Genomic DNA, 20554 nt, shown 5'->3' on the forward strand with positions numbered 1-20554 from the left:
GTCTCCTAAAATTTCTGCAGTAACCTATTCTTGAGATGTTGTTGTTTTTTTTTTTTTTTGAAATGCTGTACTTTGATGCCAACTACCAGCATCAGATAGCCAAAGACTGTGATTATAACTTATACCTATTGGTGTCATCAAAAACTGCCCATGGGTTTTTAGCATTGACCAGCTTTTGTTAAATTTTAAAGGGAGCCAAACCAGGCTTTAAGAGCAGAAAGTCTGAAACAAAATACATTAGATTAAAGAATAGCAATGAAATAATAATGATGATAAGCCCAGGATTTCTTTAGTACATATCACATGCCAGGCACAGTGCTGGGTCTTTATGTGTGTGCGTGTATGCTGTGCTCAGTTGTGTCTGACTCTTTGAGAACGATGGACTGTAGCCTGCCAAGCTCCTCTATCCATGAGATTTTCCAGGCAAGAATATTGGAATGAGTTGCCATTTCTTCCTCCAGGAGATCTCCGACCCAGGGATCAAACCTGCATCTCCTGCATTGGCAAGCGGAGCCACCTGGGAATCCCCTTTATATGTACAATTATTTTCATTTAATCCCACCCCAAACCCAGTGGCATGAATTCTATTATTACCCCTCTGTCCCTAGATAAGGAAATGGAGCTTCAAGGAAGTTACTTGCCCAGAGTCACACAGCTGGTATAAGGTAGAGCCAGAACTCAAACCCAGGGAGTCACAGGAGAATGTGGAGAAAATACACTGCATGTATGTTTCAGGCTCACTCTCCTCAACGAACTACAGTATAACTCAACTCTCCCCAGGATGTGTATTTGGTTTATGTCCATGGCGCAGGTGTGTAACTACATCAGTGCTTGCTTTTGTAGGAAGATGGTTGATACAATTATGTGTACTTTCCAACTTATTAAAAGAGATATACCAGAGTTATGTCCAGAGGCATATGACCATTACATCTCTGCCTGTACCCCTGTGGGCCCCAAAAAGGGCCGGATTAAAACGTCCAAGGATCCTTGCTTTCTGGCATTCAAGCCCTGTGGATTTCCTTCCCCTTGTGTGTGAGATGGATCTGTTTCTAATACATAGGATACAGCACAACTGATGGGCCGTCACTACTGAGATTGGGTCACAGAGACTGGCTCTCTCGCTGGTTGACTTTGAAGGAAGCCCGCTACCATGCTGTGAGAGGCCCTAAGGAGAGACCCACTTGGCTAGCGAGTGATGTTTCTGGCCAACAGCCAGGAAATTCAGCTTGGAAGTAGATCCTCTCCCAGTTAAGCTTTGAGAAGGCTCCAGCCCCAGCTTGACATCTTGACCGCAGCCTTGTGAGACCTAAAATCGGAGGCACCCAGCTAAGCTGCTCCCAGATTCCCAACAATTAGAAACTCAGGTAGTAACTGTTTGTTGCTTTAGATCACTAAGTTTTGGAGTAGCTATCTACATGGATAACCATGTGTGCTTACTACAGGTGAAGGGAGGACAGTAAGCCTGCCTCTTGTGAGTAGCCTCTGGGCGAACTAATCGAGAACCTTGGTCCAAGGAACGGGGCACAGAATGTTTTCCTCAGGCCATGTCCTGTCACTGGAACAGCAGCCCGGCTGGAGTCAGGATGTGGCTTCAGGAGCAGTCTACTCTCTTTGTCAATGGGTGGACGGCTCCGCTTTCTTCCAGCCTACTTATTATATCAGGACTGATTGTGCTGATTAGCCCAGGGGAAAGTGAAATTGAACTAAATTTGTAGCTCTTGAAAAAAGAACCAGGTCTAAGGCAGAGGACGGAGAAGGCAATGGCACCCCACTCCAGTACTCTTGCCTGGAAAATCCCATGGATGGAGGAGCCTGGTAGGCTGCAGTCCATGGGGTCGCTAAGAGTTGGACACGACTGAGTGACTTCACTTTCACTTTTCACTTTCATGCATTGGAGAAGGAAATGGCAACTCACTCCAGTGTTCTTGCCTGGAGAACCCCAGGGATGGGGGAGCCTGGTGGACTGCTGTCTCTGGGGTCGCACAGAGTCAGACACGACTGAAGCGATTTAGCAGCAGCAGCAGCAGCAAGGCAGAGGAACTCACTCAGCAAATAGAAGCTTAATAGGCCCTCATCCTGCCCTCAGGTGGCTCACGGGCCCTCACGCACAGGTGTGAGTCATCCTGGCGAAGGCCTGCAGCCACGTGACCGTTCATGATGCGGAGGCAGCACAAAACAACAGGCTGCCAACCAAAGAACAGCCCAAAGGATTAGATTCTTTCTTTATTCAGTCTCTCGAGGTAACATCCAAGTGGGGAGTTCATTCTTTTCTTTTTAAAAGATTCAAATAATTTTATCATATTTGAAATTCAAAACTCCAAGACATTAAAACATATATATTGAGTCCCATTTTATAGGCAATCTATACTTATCTAGATGACTAGCCCAAGATTTCACATGTTTTCTCTTTTTAATTTACTTTATTGATGTAGAGTTGATTTACAACGTGTATTAGTTTCTGGCAATTCAGAAACTAATACACATTTATATATATATATATATATATATATATATATATATATATATATAATAGTTTGGAGGAACAAGATGGCGGAGGAGTAGCTGGACGTGGGGTACTTCTCTCTCCACAGATACATCAGGAATACACCTTCAGACACAGAACTGCATGCAAAACACCAGCTGAGCGTGGACAAGTGTTCCTGATCAGTGGAAAAGAATATGTAGAACCACGCAAAACTCAGTAGGGTGAAGAAACTAGGGGGAAAAACAGGAGTGTTAGTAGGACTGGGCCTGCCCTTCATGGGTGGGGGAACTGAAGCAGGGGTCCGATCCCCACAGTGGGGCAATTGTCTGAGTCAGAGGAGAAACATCTAAGGCTGAGAGGGAAACAGCTGATCTGTGGAAGCCTAAATGGAACGAGTATCAGACAGTCCTTGCCACAGCCATACATACCCCGAACAGGAATATGGGTCTCCTAGAAGGCACAGCAGCTGAGAGCTGGAGTTTAGGGATTGTGGAGCAATCCCAGGGCGAAGGCTGCTGTTGACTGCAGAGAGACAGATTGAGGGGATGTGAGGGAGGAGAATGTTGACATTCTAGGAATCAGTGAACTAAAATGGACTGGAATGGGTGAATTTAACTCAGATGACCATTGTATCTACTACTGTGGACAGGAATCCCTTAGAAGAAATGGAGTAGCCATCATGGTCAACAAAAGAGTCTGAAATGCAGTACTTGGATGCAATCTCAAAAATGACAGAATGATCTCTGTTCATTTCCAAGGCAAACCATTCAATATCATGGTAATCCAAGCCTATGCCCCAACAAGTAACACTGAAGAAGCTGAAGTTGAATGGTTCTATGAAGACCTACAAGACCTTTTAGAACTAACACCCCAAAAAAGATGTCCTGTTCATTATAGGGGACTGGAATGCAAAAGTAGGAAGTCAAGAAACACCTGGAGTAACAGGCAAATTTGGCCTTGGAGTATGGAATGAAGCAGGGCAAAGGCTAATAGAGTTTTGCCAAGAGAACACACTGGTCATAGCAACACCCTCTTCCAACAACACAAGAGAAGACTCTACACATGGACATCACCAGATGGTCAACACTGAAATCAGATTGATTATATTCTTTGCAGCCAAAGATGGAGAAGCTCTATACAGTCAGCAAAAAGAAGACCAGGAGCTGACTGTGGCTCAGATCATGAACTCCTTATTGCCAAATTCAGACTTAAACTGAAGAAAGTAGGGAAAACCCCTAGACCATTCAGGTATGACCTAAATCAAATCCCTTATGATTATACAGTGGAAGTGACAAATAGATTTAAGGGAGTAGATCTCATAGACAAAGTGCCTGATGAACTATGGATGGAGGTTTGAGACATTGTACAGGAAACAGGGATCAAGACCATCCCCATGGAAAAGAAATGCAAAAAAGAAAAATGGGTATCTGGGGAGGCCTTACAAATAGCTGTGAAAAGAAGAGAAGTGAAAAGCAAAGGAGAAAAGGAAAGATATAAGCATCTGAATGCAGAGTTCCAAAGAATAGCAAGGAGAGATAAGAAAGCCTTCCTCAGTGATCAACGCAAAGAAATAGAGGAAAACAACAGAATGGGAAAGACTAGAGATCTCTTCAAGAACAAAGAAGAAGAGGCAAGAGTACACAGAAGAACTGTAAAAAAAGATCCCTGGGACCCAGATAATCATGATGGTGTGATCACTCACCTAGAGCCAGACATCCTGGAATGAGAAGTCAAGTAGGCCTTAGAAAGCACCACTATGAACAAAGCTAGTGGAGCTGATGGAATTCCAGTTGAGCTATTCCAAATCCTGAATGATGATTCTGTGAATGTGTTGCATTCAATATGCCAGCAAATTTGGAAAAGTCAGCAGTGGCCACAGGACTGGAAAAGGGCAGTTTTCATTCCAATCCCAAAGAAAGGCAATGCCAAAGAATGCTCAAACTACCGCACAATTGCAGTCTTCTCACACGCTAGTAAAGTAATGCTCAAAATTCTCCAAGCCAGGCTTCAGCAATACGTGAACCATGAACTTCCAGATGTTCAAGCTGGTTTTAGAAAAGGCAGAGGAACCAGAGATCAAATTGCCAACATCCGCTGGATCATGGAAAAAAACAAGAGAGTTCCAGAAAAACATCTACTTTTGCTTTATTGACTATCCCAAAGCCTTTGACTGTATGGATCACAATAAACTGTGGAAAATTGTGAAAGAGCTGGGAATACCAGACCACCTGACCTGCCTCTTGAGAAACCTATATGCAGGTCAGGAAGCAACAGTTAGAACTGGACATGGAACAACAGACTGGTTCCAAATAGGAAAAGGAGTACATCAAGGCTGTATATTGTCACCCTGCTTATTTAACTTCTATGCAGAGTACATCATGAGAAACGCTGGGCTGGAGAAGCACAAGCTGGAATCAAGATTGCCGGGAGAAATATCAATAACCTCAGATATGCTGATGACACCACCCTTATGGCAGAAGGTGAAGAGGAACTCAAAAGCCTCTTGATGAAAGTGAAAGAGGAGAGTGAAAAAGTTGGCTTCAAGCTCAACATTCAGAAAACTAAGATCATGGCATCTGGTCCCATCACTTCATGGGAAATAGATGGGGAAACAGTGGAAACAGTGTCAGACTTATTTTGGGGGGCTCCAAAATCACTGCAGATGGTGATTGCAGCCATGAAATTAAAAGATGCTTACTCCTTGGAAGGAAAGTTATGACCAACCTAGATAGTGTATTCAAAAGCAGAGACATTACTTTGCCAACAAAGGTCCGTCTAGTCCAGGCTATGGTTTTTCCAGTGGTCATGTATGGATGTGAGAGTTGGATTGTAAAGAAAGCTGAGTGCTGAAGAATTGTTGCTTCTGAACTGTGGTGTTGGAGAAGACTCTTGACAGTCCCTTGGACTGCAGGAAGATCTGATCAGTCCTGGGTGTTTTTTGGAAGGACTGATGCTAAAGCTGAAACTCCAATACTTTGGCCACCCATGCAAAGAGTTGACTCATTGGAAAAGACCCTGACGCTGGGAGGGGTTGGGGGCAGGAGGAGAAGGGGACGACAGAGGATGAGATGGCTGGATGGTGAAACCGACTCGATGGACATGAGTTTGGGTAAACTCCGGGAATTGGTGATGGACAGGGAGGCCTGGCATGCTGCGATTCATGGGCTCTCAAAGAGTCGGACACGACTGAGCGACTGAACTGAACTGAACTGAACTGAGGGAGGAGATCATGGTGGGAAATGCCGGTGGAGGAAAGCCAGGCAGCCATGGAAGCAAGGCGATACTGCTAAGTCACACATAGCGGGTGGAACCATCACCATAGCCTTTCTCTCTCCCCACATGCCAGCATTGGCAGCTGAACAATAGAGACACTGGCCCATCAAATGTGTGATGCACTGAACTACAGAGTAGAACCCCAGTCAGAGTGCTCTTTTAAGTGACTGATGTGCCCAACTACAGAGTAGGACCCCACTCAGGGTGCCCCTTTAAGTGACTGATTTGCTGATCTACAGTGTAGGACCCCAGCCAGGGGGTCTATGTGCCTGATGTGCTGAACAACAGGCAAGGGAGCCCTCTAAGTGCCTGAACTGGTGAAGCTACAGAGAAAGACTGGCCAAAGAGGCCTTCTGAACGCCAGCTACAAGAGGCTCGAGAAAAGACTCTGATAGGGCCATAACTCCTGCGGTGGAGGCAGTCCATGTCCCTGCACACTTGGCGCTGCCAGGGTCCCTGCAAGCCAAGCAGCTGCGCCACCTTTATGCTCAACTCTTACTGGGGCAGAGCTGCCACAGGCAAAAATAGTCTTGCATCTATGTGCGCAGGATCACTTTGGTCGTGTCTGACTCTTTGCAACCCTGTAGACTGTGGCCTACCAGGCTTCTCTGGCAGGAAAGGGGGTTCTCCAGGCTAGAATACTGGAGCATATTGGCCAATGCTGGTTGCCATACCCTTCTAGAGCACTATATTTCCTGCTGCCCTAGCTGCCAACTCCCCTGAGTACCTGGTGCTGCGAGAACCCCTGGGACCCAAGCACCTGCACCACCTCCACACCTGGCCCTGACAGGGGCAAACCCAAGTCCTCCAGGGCAGCCTCAGGAGCAAACCCCAGTGGACAACCCATGTGCAGAGGTGGGAATAAAACCACAATTGAAACCCAGGGGCAGTGTGACTAAGGAAGAAGACCCCAAACCTTCCCACCAGCTGTACAAGCTGCAGATTAAATCTACAAGATCAACTAGGCAGACTCTGTGTCTATGGAATACATAGAAGGTCATTGAGAGCTCCCAAAAAAGAAAATGCACTAGTTCTGAGAGCTGTGGACAATGGAGGCAAGAACACCCAGGAGCAAGACCAGATTAGAATCTGAGCTGCTGCCACAGCAGGTCCAGAGATCAGCACAGTGTTCGAGGGCATCCTAGGCAGGTGAGGTGGACTGCAACTCCCAAAGCACTCTGACAGTTGTGACTCAAGAAAAACATTTATTATTCTTATGGTTTGATTTGTTCTGTAGATTCTTTTGGATTTTCTTTCTTTTTTCTTTTTTTTGGTCATTTTTTTCCCCTCTCTGTTGTAGTTGTCGATTTTATTGGCACTATGAAATGTAATTAAGCTTTTGAGCTTTTTTTTTTCTCCTCAGTCACATTTTTTATTGTTGTTTTAAATCTCTGCTTCTCCATTGGGCTTTTTGCATTTCTTCGGAGTTTTCCGTTTTTAAAAAAAAAAAATTCTCTGGTTTTAATTTTTAGTTTTTTAAACCTGTTATTGTTTTTTATACATTTATTCCTTTGTTTGCTTTTCCTACTGTTCTTTTCCCCTTCAAGTTAGTCTTTAATGTATGTAAATCTTTATCTACCTCTGTTTAACTTTGTGTATCTATTCTTTTTTTCTTTTCTTTCTTTCCTTGCCACTCAACATATTTGTTAGTTTTATTTTCATAGCTTTATTCCCCAATTGGCACCTTGCTTTAGTTGTGTTTTCCAGTTTGTGCTTTAGTTAGTTTTGTTCTTAACTAGCAGATATGATTGTTGGTTTCCTTTGTTTGCCAGGTCAATCTGTTGTACTTTATTTTTATTGGACTGTTTTTATTTTGCTTATGGGTGTACATGTGTGTGTGTGTGTGTGTATATATATATATATATATTAAGTCACATTTTTTATTTTGCTATAAACCTCTACCTCTACCTCTTGGGCTTTTGCAGTTCTGTGGAGTTTTCCTTTTTTCTTTCTTCTTCCTTTTTTTTTCTTTTCTCTTTTTTATAATTTTAATTTTTTTTAAGTCTGGCAAGGATTTATTAGGAAGCTTATTAGTCACAGTGAATACAAAGCCACGAACAGAAGAACTGAGATCTCCAAATTCTGCCAATGGGCTTACAACACTGGTTAGAAGCTGATAAACATTAAGGATGTCCCAAAGAGAAGCATATCAAAGCCCCATCTTACCCCAACCAGGATACCCACAAACACAGAAACAATGCCCATGCTCTCCTCAGACTGCTTCCCTGGGCAAGAGGGAAAAAAGACCCTCTCAAGCTATAAACCAACATCAGGAGATTCCTGCTCTTCAAACTGTAACATGGGACATTGGTGCATGACAGACAACTCCAAGCTGGGCAATTTGACAAGAATGCTGAAAGATGACAGGGAGAAGGAGCAAGCAGGGACACATATTTCTAGTTGGAGACTCTCCTGATGGGTAAGACAAACACAATGCTGAGGCTTCAGAAAGTTTACTGCAGCCCAGGAATAGTTTCCATTTTAAAAACAAGTCACACGATAATCCTGCCACAAAGCAACAAGACACTGGGGATGTCAGGCGTTATCTGGGAAGGCAGGCATTATCCATGGCCTCCAGATACTGACCAGCCCAAGACCCAGAGAACCACAATTGTCCCTTGGCACCCACACAACCCTTCGTGGGGGTGTGGTGTCTTCCATAGGCCAGGTTTCTGCAGCAAGCCCCAAAGACAAAGCTTGAAAGAGGCTGTGGCAGCCAACTCTTTGGAGCCCCATCTCTCTTTGTCCTTCCCAGCAGGATGTCATACTTTTCACCGACACAATGCCTCTGTGGGAGTCTTGGCCAGCCCTTAGGAAATAAAGAGTGTCTGTGGGGTAACCTGATAGACCCTGTGGTCGGCTGGATTGACTGATGCTTCATAATCGCAGATGGTCACCTCATGTCAGCGAAGCTCAGTCCATTCTCCTCTCGGGCCAATATAAAAGACCTTTGTGGTATCGGCTCCAGAGTTTTTTTGAAATATGAGTTGAGAGAGGATAGACATTTGGAAAACGAGACATTTTGGTAGCATACTTTAATTCCCCTGTAAGGTCTGGGTTCAGACTAAAGGTCTGATCTAGCTCCCTGTCTGTATCATCAAAGGACATCTGTGGAATGTTCTTATACAGTCTCATCTCAGATGCCTTTAAGCTTGACATTGCCTGTAAATGGAATATTAAACAGAAGCTGTTCATCTGCATCATTTTCAACAAACTTGGAGCCGTATGTCCACTCCTCCTGTGGCTTGAGGGCGAGGAGGCCGCTGACCTCGCAGTTAAAATTGAGGCCCTGCAGCCGCTCCAGGTCGATGCACAGGTGCAGGCCGTAGGCTAGGCCACGCTGCTCTGGTGGCTCCTCCCATTCGGCACCTCCCATTTGGCGGAGCAGCGGCACCCAGCCCCGCCGTGGCTGTGGCAGTGCGACATGGTGACGCCACCGCCCATGCGTCCCCTTGGCCCTGCTGCTGCCACTGCCGCTCCCCACCACTCGCTTTTTGCTCTACCTAATTTTAATTTTTTTAACCTATTAAGACCATTCCCATAAAAAAGAAATGCAAAAAAGCAAAATGGCTGTCTGGGGAGGCCTTACAAATAGCTGTGAAAAGAAGAGAAATGAAAAGCAAAGGAGAAAAGGAAAGATATAAGCATATGAATTCAGAGTTCCAAAGAATAGCAAGAAGAGATAAGAAAGCCTTCTTCAGCGATCAATGCAAAGAAATAGAGGAAAACAACAGAATGGGAAAGACTAGGGATCTCATCAAGAAAATCAGAGATGCCAAAGGAACATTTCATGCAAAGATGAGCTCGATAAAGGACAGAAATGGTATGGACCTAACAGAAGCAGAAGATATTAAGATGAGATGGCAAGAATACACAGAAGAACTGTACAAAAAAGATCTTTACGACCCAGATAATCACGATGGTGTGATCACTGGCCTAGAGCCAGACATCCTGGAATGTGAAGTCAAGTGGGCCTTAGAAAGCATCACTATGAACAAAGCTAGTGGAGGTGATGGAATTCCAGTTGAGCTATTCCAAATCCTGAAAGATGATGCTGTGAAAGTGTTGCACTCAATATGCCAGCAAATTTGGAAAAGTCAGCAGTGGCCACAGGACTGGAAAAGGTCAGTTTTCATTCCAATCCCAAAGAAAGGCAATGCCAAAGAATGCTCAAACTACCGCACAATTGCACTCATCTCACACGCTAGTAAAGGAATGCTCAAAATTCTCCAAGCCAGGCTTCAGCAATATGTGAACCATGAACTTCCAGATGTTCAAGCTGGTTTTAGAAAAGGCAGAGGAACCAGAGATCAAATTGCCAACATCTGCTGGATCATCGAAAAAGCAAGAGAGTTCCAGAAAAACATCTACTTCTGCTTTATTGACTATGCCAAAGCCTTTGACTGTGTGGATCACAATCAACTGTGGAAAATTCTGAAAGAGATGGGAATACCAGACTACCTGATATGCCTCTTGAGAAATTTGTATGCAGGTCAGGAAGCAACAGTTAGACCTGGACGTGGAACAACAGACTGGTTCCAAATAGGAAAAGGAGTTCTTCAAGGCTGTATATTGTCACCCTGTTTATTTAACTTCTATGCAGGGTACATCATAAGAAACGCTGGACTGGAAGAAGCACAAGCTGGAATCAAGATTTCCAGGAGAAATCTCAATAACCTCAGATATGCAGATGACACCACCCTTATGGCAAAAAGTGAATAGGAACTCAAAAGCCTCTTGATGAAAGTGAAAGTGGAGAGTGAAAAAGTTGGCTTAAAGCTCAACATTTAGAAAACGAAGATCATGGCATCTGGTCCCACCACTTCATGGGAAATAGATGGGGAAACAGTGTCAGACTTTATTTTTGGGGGACTCCAAAATCACTACAGATGGTGACTGCAGCCATGAAATTAAAAGATGCTTACTCCTTGGAAGGAAAGTTATGACCAACCTAGATAGCATACTCAAAAGCAGAGACATTACTTTGCCAACAAAGGTTCGTATAGTCAAGGCTATGGTTTTTCCAGTGGTCATGTATGGATGTGAGAGTTGGACTGTGAAGAAGGCTGAGTGCCGAAGAATTGATGCTTTTGAACTGTGGTGTTGGAAAAGACTCTTGAGAGTCCCTTGGACTACAAGGAGATCCAACCAGTCCATTCTGAAGGAGATCAGCCCTGGGATTTCTTTGGAAAGAATGATGCTAAAGCTGAAACTCCAGTACTTTGGCCACCTCATGCGAAGAGTTGACACACTGGAAAAGACTCTGATGCTGGGAGGGATTGGGGGCAAGAGGAGAAGGGGATGACAGAGGATGAGATGGCTGGATGGCATCACTGACTCGATGGACGTGAGTCTCAGTGAACTCCGGGAGTTGGTGATGGACAGGGAGGCCTGGCGTGCTGTGATTCATGGGGTCGCAAAGAGTCAGACACGACTGAGCAACTGATCTGATCTGATATTTTTTTCTGCATTTATTCCTTTGCCTTTCCTACTGTTCTTTTCCCCTTGCAGTTAATCTTTAATGCATATAAATCTTCTTCATCTACCTGTTTAACTTTGCATATCTATTCTTTCTTTTTTTCCATTCCTCTCAACATATGTGTTAGTTTTGTTTTCATTGCTTTATTCCCCACTTGGCATCTTACTTTAGTTTTGTTTTCCAGTTTGTGCTTTAGTTAGTTTTGTTCTTAACTGGTAAATAAAACTTTTTATTTCCTTTGTTCGCCAGATCAATCTATTGTGCTTTATTTTTGTTGAACTGTTTTGATTTTGCTTATGGGTGTATATATCAATAACCTCAGATATGCAGATGACACCACCCTTATGGCAGAAAGTGAAGAGGAATTAAAAAGCCTCTTGATGAAAGTGAAAGTGGAGAGTAAAAAAGTTGGCTTAAAGCTCAACATTCAGAAAACAAAGATCATGGCATCCAGTCCCATCACTTCGTGGGAAATAGATGCGGAAACAGTGGAAACAGTGTCAGACTTTATTTTTCTGGGCTCCAAAACCACTGCAGATGGTGACTGCAGCCATGAAATCAATGGACATGAGTCTGGGTGAACTCTGGGAGTTGGTGATGGACAGGGAGGCCTGGTGTGCTGTGATTCATGGGGTCGCAAAGAGTCAGACACGACTGAGTGACTGATCTGATCTGATCTGATCTGATGGGTGTATATGTGTATACTCCATTATTTTAATTATTATTTGCTTGATTTTGTAACTGTCATTTGTCTGAGTTTCATCTTTGGTTTATTGTTTTGGGGTATTTGTTTTAATCTCACTTAATACCATAACAAACCACTTGTGGAATCTTCCTTCCTGAGCAGAGGTCAAGCCCTGAGCCTTTGGAGTAGGAGCACTGACTCCAAGACCCTAGACTCCCAGAGAACTAACCCTAGAGAGTATCAAATAGTGAGAACTCACACAAAGGAAACCACCTGAATACAAGACCCAGCATCACCCAACCACCAGTAGCACCCTGTGCAGGACGCCTCATCTAAACAACAGCAAAACAAAAATACAAACCCAATCACCAGCAGACAGGATTACCACCTCACTCAGCCTTGCCTATCAGAGGAAAAACAAATAAACCAACAACAACAACAACAACAAATTCAGCACAAATCTCACCCTATACGAAGCTTAAACAAACCACTGGACCAACCTTAGGAGAGCAGAAATCAAAAAGAAGAAAGAATTCAACCATGAAGTCTGGGAAAAGGAGACCTCAAACACAATAAATTAAAAAAAATAATAAAAGACAGAGAAATACTACACAAATGAAGGAGCAAACCAGAAACACAGAAGTCCAAATAAATGAAGAGGAAATAGGCAAGCTACCTGAAAAATAATTCAGAATAATGATAGTAAAAATGATCAAAAACCTTGAAAGAAAAATGGAGAAAATGCAAGAATCAATTAACAAAGACCTAGAAGAATTAAAGAATAAACATGCAGAGGCAAACAACACAATTACTGAAATTAAAAATACTCTAGAAGGAATCAGTACCAGAATATCTGAAGCAGAAGAACGAATCAATGAGCTGGAAGATAAAATGGTGGAAATAACTTCTGAAGAGCAGAATAAAGATGAAAAGAACTGAAGATAGTCTCAGAGACCTCTAGGACAATATCAAATGCACCAGCATTTGAATTATAGGGGTCCCAGAAGAAGAAGAGAAAAAGAAAGGGTATGAGAAAAATTTTGAAGAGATTATAGTTGAAAATTTCCCCAACATGGAAAAGGAAATGGTCAATCAAGTCCAAGAGGTACAAAGAGTCCCATACAGGATAAAACCCAAGGAGAAACATGCCAAGACACATACTAATCAAACTAACAGACTAAACACAAAGAGAGAATATTAAAAGCAGCAAGGGAGAAGCAACAAGTAACATACAATGGAAACCCCATATGCTTAACAGCTGATCTTTCATCAGAAACTCTGCAAGCCAGAAGGGAATGGCAGGATATATTTAAAGTACTGAAAGGGAAAAATCTACAACCAAGATTGCTGTACCCAGCAAGGATCACATTCAAAATTGATGGAGAAATAAAAAGCTTCTCAGACAAGCAGAAGTTAAGAGAATTCAGTATCACCAAGCCAGCTTCACGACAAATGTTAAAGGGACTTACATAGTCAAGAAATACAAGAAAAGAAAAAAGATCTACAAAATCAACCCCAAATAAGAAAATGGCAATAGGAACATATATATCAATAATTACTTTACATGTAAATGGACTAAATGTGCCAAGGAAAAGACACAGACTAGCTGAATGGATACAAAAGCAAGACCCATATATATGCAGTCTACAAGAAACCCACTTCAGACCTAAAGACGCATATAGACTGAAAGTGAGAGGATGGAGAAATATATTCCATGCAAATGGGAAGCAAAAGAAAGCTGGAGTAGCAACCCTCATATCAGACAAAATAGATCTTAAAGAAGACTACAAGAGATAAGGAAGAACACTATATAATGATCTAGGGATCAATCCAAGAGAAAGATATAACAATTGTAAATATCTATGCACCCAACATAGGAGCACCTCAATACATAAGACAAACACTGCAGCTGCTACAGCTAAGTCACTTCAGTCATGTCGAACCCTGTGTGACCCCATAGACGGCAGCCCACCAGGCTCCCCAGTCCCTGGGATTCTCCAGGCAAGAACACTGGAGTGGGTTGCCATTTCCTTCTCCAATGCATGAAAGTGAAAAGTGAAAGGGAAGTCGTTCAGTCGTGTCTGACTCTTCGCGACCCCATGGACTGCAGCCTACCAGGCTCCTCCATCCATGGGATTTTCCAGGCAAGAGTATTAGAGTGGGGTGCCATTGCCTTCTCTGAAGACAAACACTAACAGACATAAAAGGAGAAATTGACAGTAACACAATAATAGTAGACTTGAACACCCCACTCACACCAATAGACAGATCATCAAATCAGAAAACTAATAAGGAAACACAAGTCTTAAATGATACATTAGATGAGATGGATCACATTTATATCTTCAGGACATTCCATCCAAATGCAAAAGAGTGCACCTTCTTCTCAAGTGCACATGGAACATTCTCCAGGATAGACCATATCTTGGGTCACAAGTCAAACCTCAGTAAATTTAAGAAAATTGAAATTGTTATCAAGCATCTTCTCCAACCACAACACTATAAGACTAGATATCAATTACAAGAAAAAAAAACTGTAAGAAACACAAACACATGGAGATTAAACAACATGTGTCTAAATAACCAACAAGTTACTGAAGAAATCAAAAGGGAAATCAAAAAATTTCTAGAAACAAATGACAATGAAAGCACGGCAACTCAATACCTACGGGATGCAGCAAAAGCAGTTCTAAGAAGGAAGTTTATAGCAATACAATCCTACCTCAAGAAACAAGAAAAACATCGAATAGACAACCTAACTTTCCACCTAAAACAACTGGAAAAAGGAGAACAAAAAGCCCACAAAGTTAGTAGAAGGAAAGAAATCATAAAAATCCAAGCAGAAATAAATGAAAAAGAAATGGAAGAAACAGTAGTAAAGATTAATAAAACTAAAAGCTGGTTCTTTGAGAAGATAAACAAAATTGACAAACCTTTAGCCAGACTCATCAAGAAAAAAAGAGAAGAATCAAATCAACAAAATTAGAAGTGAAAAAGGAAAGGTTACAACAGACAACACAGAAATGCAAAGGATTATAAGAGACTATTATGAACAACTATATGGCAATAAAATGGATAACCTGGAAGAAATGGACAGATTCTTAGAAAAGTTCAATCTTCCAAGACTGAACCAGGAAGAAATAGAAATTATGAACAACCCAATTACAAGCACTGAAATTGAAGTTGTGATAAAAAAATCTCCCCCAAAACAAAAGCCCAAACCAGATGGCTTCACAGGAGAATCCTATTAAACATTTAAAGAAGAGCTAATACCTATCCTTCTGAAACTCTTTCAAAAAATTGCAGAGGAAGGAACACTTCCAAACTCTTTCTACGAGGCCACCATCACCCTGATATCAAAGCCAGACAATGACAACACAAAAAAAGAAAACTACAGGCCGATATCACTAATGAACATAGATGCAAAAATCCTCAACAAAATGTTAGCAAACAGAATTCAGCAACACATCAAAAAGCTCATACACCATAATCAAGTTGGGTTTATTCCAGGGATGCAAGGATTCTTCAATATACAGAAATCAATCAATGTGATATACCATATTAACAAATTGAAAGATAAAAAACATGATCATCTCAATAGATGCAGAAAAAGCCTTCAGCAAATTTCAGGACCCATTTATGATTAAAACTCTTCAAAAAAATGGGCATAGAAAGAACCTACCTCAACATAGTAAAGGCCATATATGATAAGCCTACAGCAAACATTATTCTCAGTGGTGAAAAACTGAAAGCATTCCTCCTAAGATCAGGAACAAGACAAAGGTGTCCAGTTTCACCACTATTATTCAACATAGTTCTGGAAGTCCTAGCTACAGCAATCAGAGAAGAAAAAGAAATAAAAGGAATCCAGGTCAGAAAAGAAGAAATAAAGCTCTCACTGTTTGCAGATGACAATACTGTACATAGAAAACCCTAAAGATAGTATCAGAAAATTACTAGAGCTATTCAGTGAATTTATCAAAGTTGCAGGATACAAAATCAATACACAGAAATCATTTGCATTTCTGTATACTAACAATGAAAATTCAGAATGAGAAGTTAAGAAATCAATCCCATTCACCAAAAAGAATTGCAACAAAAAGAATTAAATGCAACAAATGAATTTAACAAATTCAATGCAACAAAAAGAATGAAATATCTAGGAATAAACTTACCTAAGGAGACGAACTGTAGACAGAGAATTATAAGACACTGATGAAAGAAATCAAAAGATGACATAAACAGATGGAGAGATATTCCATGTTCCTGGGTAGGAAGAATCAATATTGTGAAAATGACTATACTACCAAATGTAATCTAAAACTCAATGCCGCCCCTATCAAATAACCAATGGCATTTTTCACAGAACTAGAACAAAAAATTTCACAATTCATATGGAAACACAAAAGATCCCAAATAACCAAAGCAGTCTTGAGAAAGAAGAATGGAGCTGGAGGAATCAACATTTCTGACTTCAGATTATACTACCAACCTACAGTCATCAAGATAATATGGTACTGAAACAAAAATAGAAACATAGACCAATGGAACAAGATAGAAAGCCCAGAAAGAAACCCATGCACCTATGGGTATCTTATTTTTGACAAAGGAGGCAAGAATATACAATGGGACAAAGACAGCCTCTTCAATAAATGGTACTGGGAAAACTGGACAGCTACATGTCCAGAATGAAATTAGAATACGTCCTAATACTGTACACAAAGATAAACTCAAAATGGATTAAAGACTGAAATGTAAGACCAGAAACTATGAAACTCTTAGAGGAAAACACAGGCAGAACACTTGATGACATAAATCAAAGCAAGAACATCTATGACCCACCTCCTAGAGTAACGGAAATAAAAACAGAAGTAAACAAGTGGGACTGATTAAACTTAAAAGCTTTTGCACAGCAAAGGAAACTCTAAGCAAGGTGAAAAGACAGCCCTCAGAATGGGAGAAAATAATAGCAAATGAAACAACTGACAAAGGATTAATTTCCAAAATATACAAACAGCTTATGCAACTCAATACGAGAAAAACAACCAACCCCATCAAAAAGTGGGAAGAAGACCTAAACAGACACTTCTCCAAAGAAGACATACAGATGGCTAACAAACACATGAAAGATGGTCAACATCACTCATTATTAGAGACATGCACATCGAAACTACAATGAGATATCACCTCACACCAGTCAGAATGGCCATCATCAAAAAGTCTACAGACAATAAATGCTGGAGAGGGTGTGTAGGAAAAGGGAACACTCTTGCACTGTTGGTGGGAATGTAAATTGATACAGCCACTATGGAAGATGGTATGGAGATTCCTTAAAAAACTAGGAATAAAACCACCATATGACCCAGCAATCCTACTCCTAGGCATATACTCTGAGAAAACCAAAATGGAAAAAGACACACATATCCCATTGTTCATTGCAGCACTATTTACAATAGCTAGAACATGGAAGCAACCTAGATGTCCATCGACAGATGAATGGATTAAGAAGTTGTTTTACATATATACGATGGAATATACTCAGCCATAAAATGGAACACATTTGAGTCAGTCCTAATGAGGTGAAGGAACCTAGAACCTATCACACAGAGTGAAGTAAGTCAGAAAGAGAAAGATAAATATCGTATTCTAATGCATATATATGGAGAAGGCAATGGCAATCCACTCCAGTACTCTTGCCTGGAAAATCCCATGGATGGAGGAGCCTGGTGGGCTGCAATCCATGGGGTTGCGAAGAGTCGGACACAACTGAGCGACTTCACTTTCACTTTTCACTTTCATGCATTGGAGAAGGAAATGGCAACCCACTCCAGTGTTCTTGCCTGGAGAATCCCAGGGATGGGGGAGCCTGGTGGGCTGCTGTCTACGGGGTAGCACAGAGTCGGACACGACTGGAGTGACTTAGCAGCAGCAACGCATATATATGGAATCTAGAAAAATGGTACTGAAGAATTTATTTATAGGGCAGCAGTAGAGAAACAGACATAGAGAGTAGACTTATGGACATGGGGAGAGGGGAGGAGAGGGTGAGATGTATGGAAACAGTAACATGGAAACTTACATTACCATATGTAAAATGGATAACCAATGGGAATTTGCTGTATGTCTCAGGAAACTCCAACAGGGGCTCTGTATCAACCTAGAGGGGTGGGGTGCGGAGGGAAATGGGAGGGAGGTTCAAAAGGGAGGGAATATGTATATACCTATGGCTGATTCATGTTGAAGTTTGACAGAAAACAACAAAATTCTGTAAAGCAATTATCTGTCAATTAAAAAATAATTTAAAATAATAGTTTGCATCTGCTCATCCCAATTCCCAATCTGTCTCTCTCTGTTGGCAACCGTGGGTATGTTCCCTATGCCTGTGAGTCTGTTTCTGGTTTGTAGATAAGTTCATTTGTACCACGTTTTAAATCCCACGTACGTGATATCACGTTGTGTTTGTCTTTCTCTGACTGACTTCACTTAGTATGATAATCTCTAGGTCCATGTTGCTGCAAACGGCATCTGTTGACGGGCATTAACGTTGTTTTCATGTTTTGACTATTGTAAATAGTCCTGCTATGAACATAGGACCACATGTATCTTTTCAAATTATAGTTTTGTTTATATACATTATATATATATATAAGTCCAGGAGTTGGACTGCTAGGTCATATGTCAATTCAAGTTTTAGTTTTTTGAGGAACCTCCATACTGTTTTCCATAGTGGCTGCAGGAGTCCATTCTTAATGCACAGCAAAACATCTTTAGAATCGCCTCTAAGTTTCAGCCACTCTCAAATTCCTCCTCACTACTGGCAGCTGCTCCTCCTCATTCCCTCTCAACTCCCAATTTAGGACTTTGTTGTTTTTGCTTTTTAAAAACTTAAATATTTTCTTTTTTAAAAAAATTTATTTACTTTTGGCTGCACTGGGTCTTCACTGCTGCTTCCAAACTTTCTCTAGTTGTGGCCCTTGGGAGCTACTCTGTAGTTGTGGTGTGCAGGCTTCTCATTGCGGTGGCTTCTCTTGTTGCAGGGCACGGGCTCTAGAGCACGTGGGCTCAGCAGTTGCAGCTCTCATGCTCCAGACTGCAGAATTAGTAGCTGTGGCACAGAGGCTCAGCTGCCTCACATCATGTGAGATCTTCCAGGACCAGGGATTGGACCCATGTCCCTGCATTGGCAGTGGGTTCACCACTGGACCACCAAGGGAGGTCCTTAGGACTTTTTAAAACCAGCTTTTTACCATGCCCCATCCCCTTCATTCTTGTTTCTTTCTGATGGACATCTTCTTGTCCACAAGTCCCATGCTGGCAGGCGGGTAGGGCCACACTGCCTGTGGATTGTTCTGTTTGGCTTCTGCAACAATCCACATTTGGTTTAATTTGAGAAATGGTTAGATCTGACCACAAGGGGGCTCCCTTCTGGCCTGGCAGAGTGGAGTCCTGCATCTCACCTGCTTTTGCTTCACAGGCCCAACTCTCTGCTGCTTCTCCTCCGCCGCCGGCCTCGCCACTGCACCCCTGCCCTGCTCTGCCAGCATTTCGCTCTGTGCCTCTTGCTCCAGCTTCACACCCAGCTCCCCACGCTGACTCCGAGATGGAGGAGAAAGGAGTGTGCCCAGTGGACAAGCCAGGATTTTCTTTAGGGGGCAGAATGCAGGAAGGGAAAGAGGCAGAGAATATACACAGGATAAAAAAGCTTGTCCCTGTTAACATGTAAAATTGCAAACTCTCATAAATGCTGTGAAGGAAAAGAGCATAGATTCTTGCTCAGTTCCTGCCAACACCAAGACGATGCGGCATGGTCTCTGTGGAAGGAGTCCCATGGGCCTGGGCTGAAGGACACATGGGGTCTGCTGCACCCGTGTCAGCACTGCTCTGGTGACATGGGGAACCTGGCGAGGGCTGCTGTGGGCCTTCGCTCTGCGGAGTGTCGTGGCTCTGCTCTGTTTTAAGAAGGAAACCAGGAATGAGCTGATGGGTTTGTTCTGGCAGCAAGATGCGGAGCTCGCTTAGGAAAGGAAGACCAAGGTTTATTATGATTGGGTGAAGCCCTTAATTGCCACTTTGGATGAAGCTTAGTTTTAAAAATTCATATTCTGTAGCCAAAGGGCCTCTCCTCTTACAGAAGTACTATGGCTAATTAATGGCTGGGCATCTTGTAAGAGGCGGCTATTTATTTTTAGTAAAAGCTTCTTGGAATTTTCCTGACTTCTGCCTCCTTCCAGTGCCCTTGGCTGCCAGAGGGTGTTAACAGGCCTGAGTAGGGCTGAACTTTGCTCATGGCCAGTGAGCCTCTTCCTGGGATTCTTCTTTTTGGGGGAGGGAATGAGCATGGCTCTGGCTCCTCTCCGCCTGCCCCCAGCTGGTGGCCCAGCTGCTAAGGCAAGAGCCAGAACCCAGTGGTAGGCCCTCCGGTTCCCCTCCAGAGATGGTGAGCTTTACCTTCCCTGGCTTAGACGCCAAGAAGGGTGTGGAGAAGTCCATCAGCCCAGTGACAAGGGGCTGAGAAGTCAGGCAAGGCTCTGAGGTATACAGATATCCCTGGCTGTCTCGCCGTTGTCCATCCGGGTTCACTCCTTACCCCCCTCTTCCAGCTCAGGACCTGACAAGGCTCACCTGTGTGGAC

The 20554-nt window shown here is 42.6% G+C and overlaps 1 protein-coding gene and 1 pseudogene across 1 annotated transcript in view; one reads left to right on the forward strand and one right to left on the reverse strand.

Annotated features, from left to right (window-relative positions):
* The window catches only part of LOC147349232 (uncharacterized), a 58033-nt gene extending 38354 nt beyond the window's left edge, over nt 1-19679 (forward strand). Inside the window, exon 5 of the mRNA XM_086363530.1 lies at nt 12085-19679. The gene's annotated coding sequence lies outside the window, so the exon portion shown is untranslated. The remainder of the gene's footprint in view (nt 1-12084) is intronic.
* LOC147349233 (PITH domain-containing protein 1 pseudogene) lies at nt 8569-9184 on the reverse strand (annotated as a pseudogene).
* Nucleotides 19680-20554: the final 875 nt, after the last annotated feature.

Source organism: Bos grunniens, chromosome 21 (genome assembly GCF_055505025.1).
Source record: "Bos grunniens cultivar Pamir isolate PY7600 chromosome 21, Bosgru_T2T1.0, whole genome shotgun sequence".
Classification (NCBI taxonomy): Eukaryota; Metazoa; Chordata; class Mammalia; order Artiodactyla; family Bovidae; genus Bos; species Bos grunniens.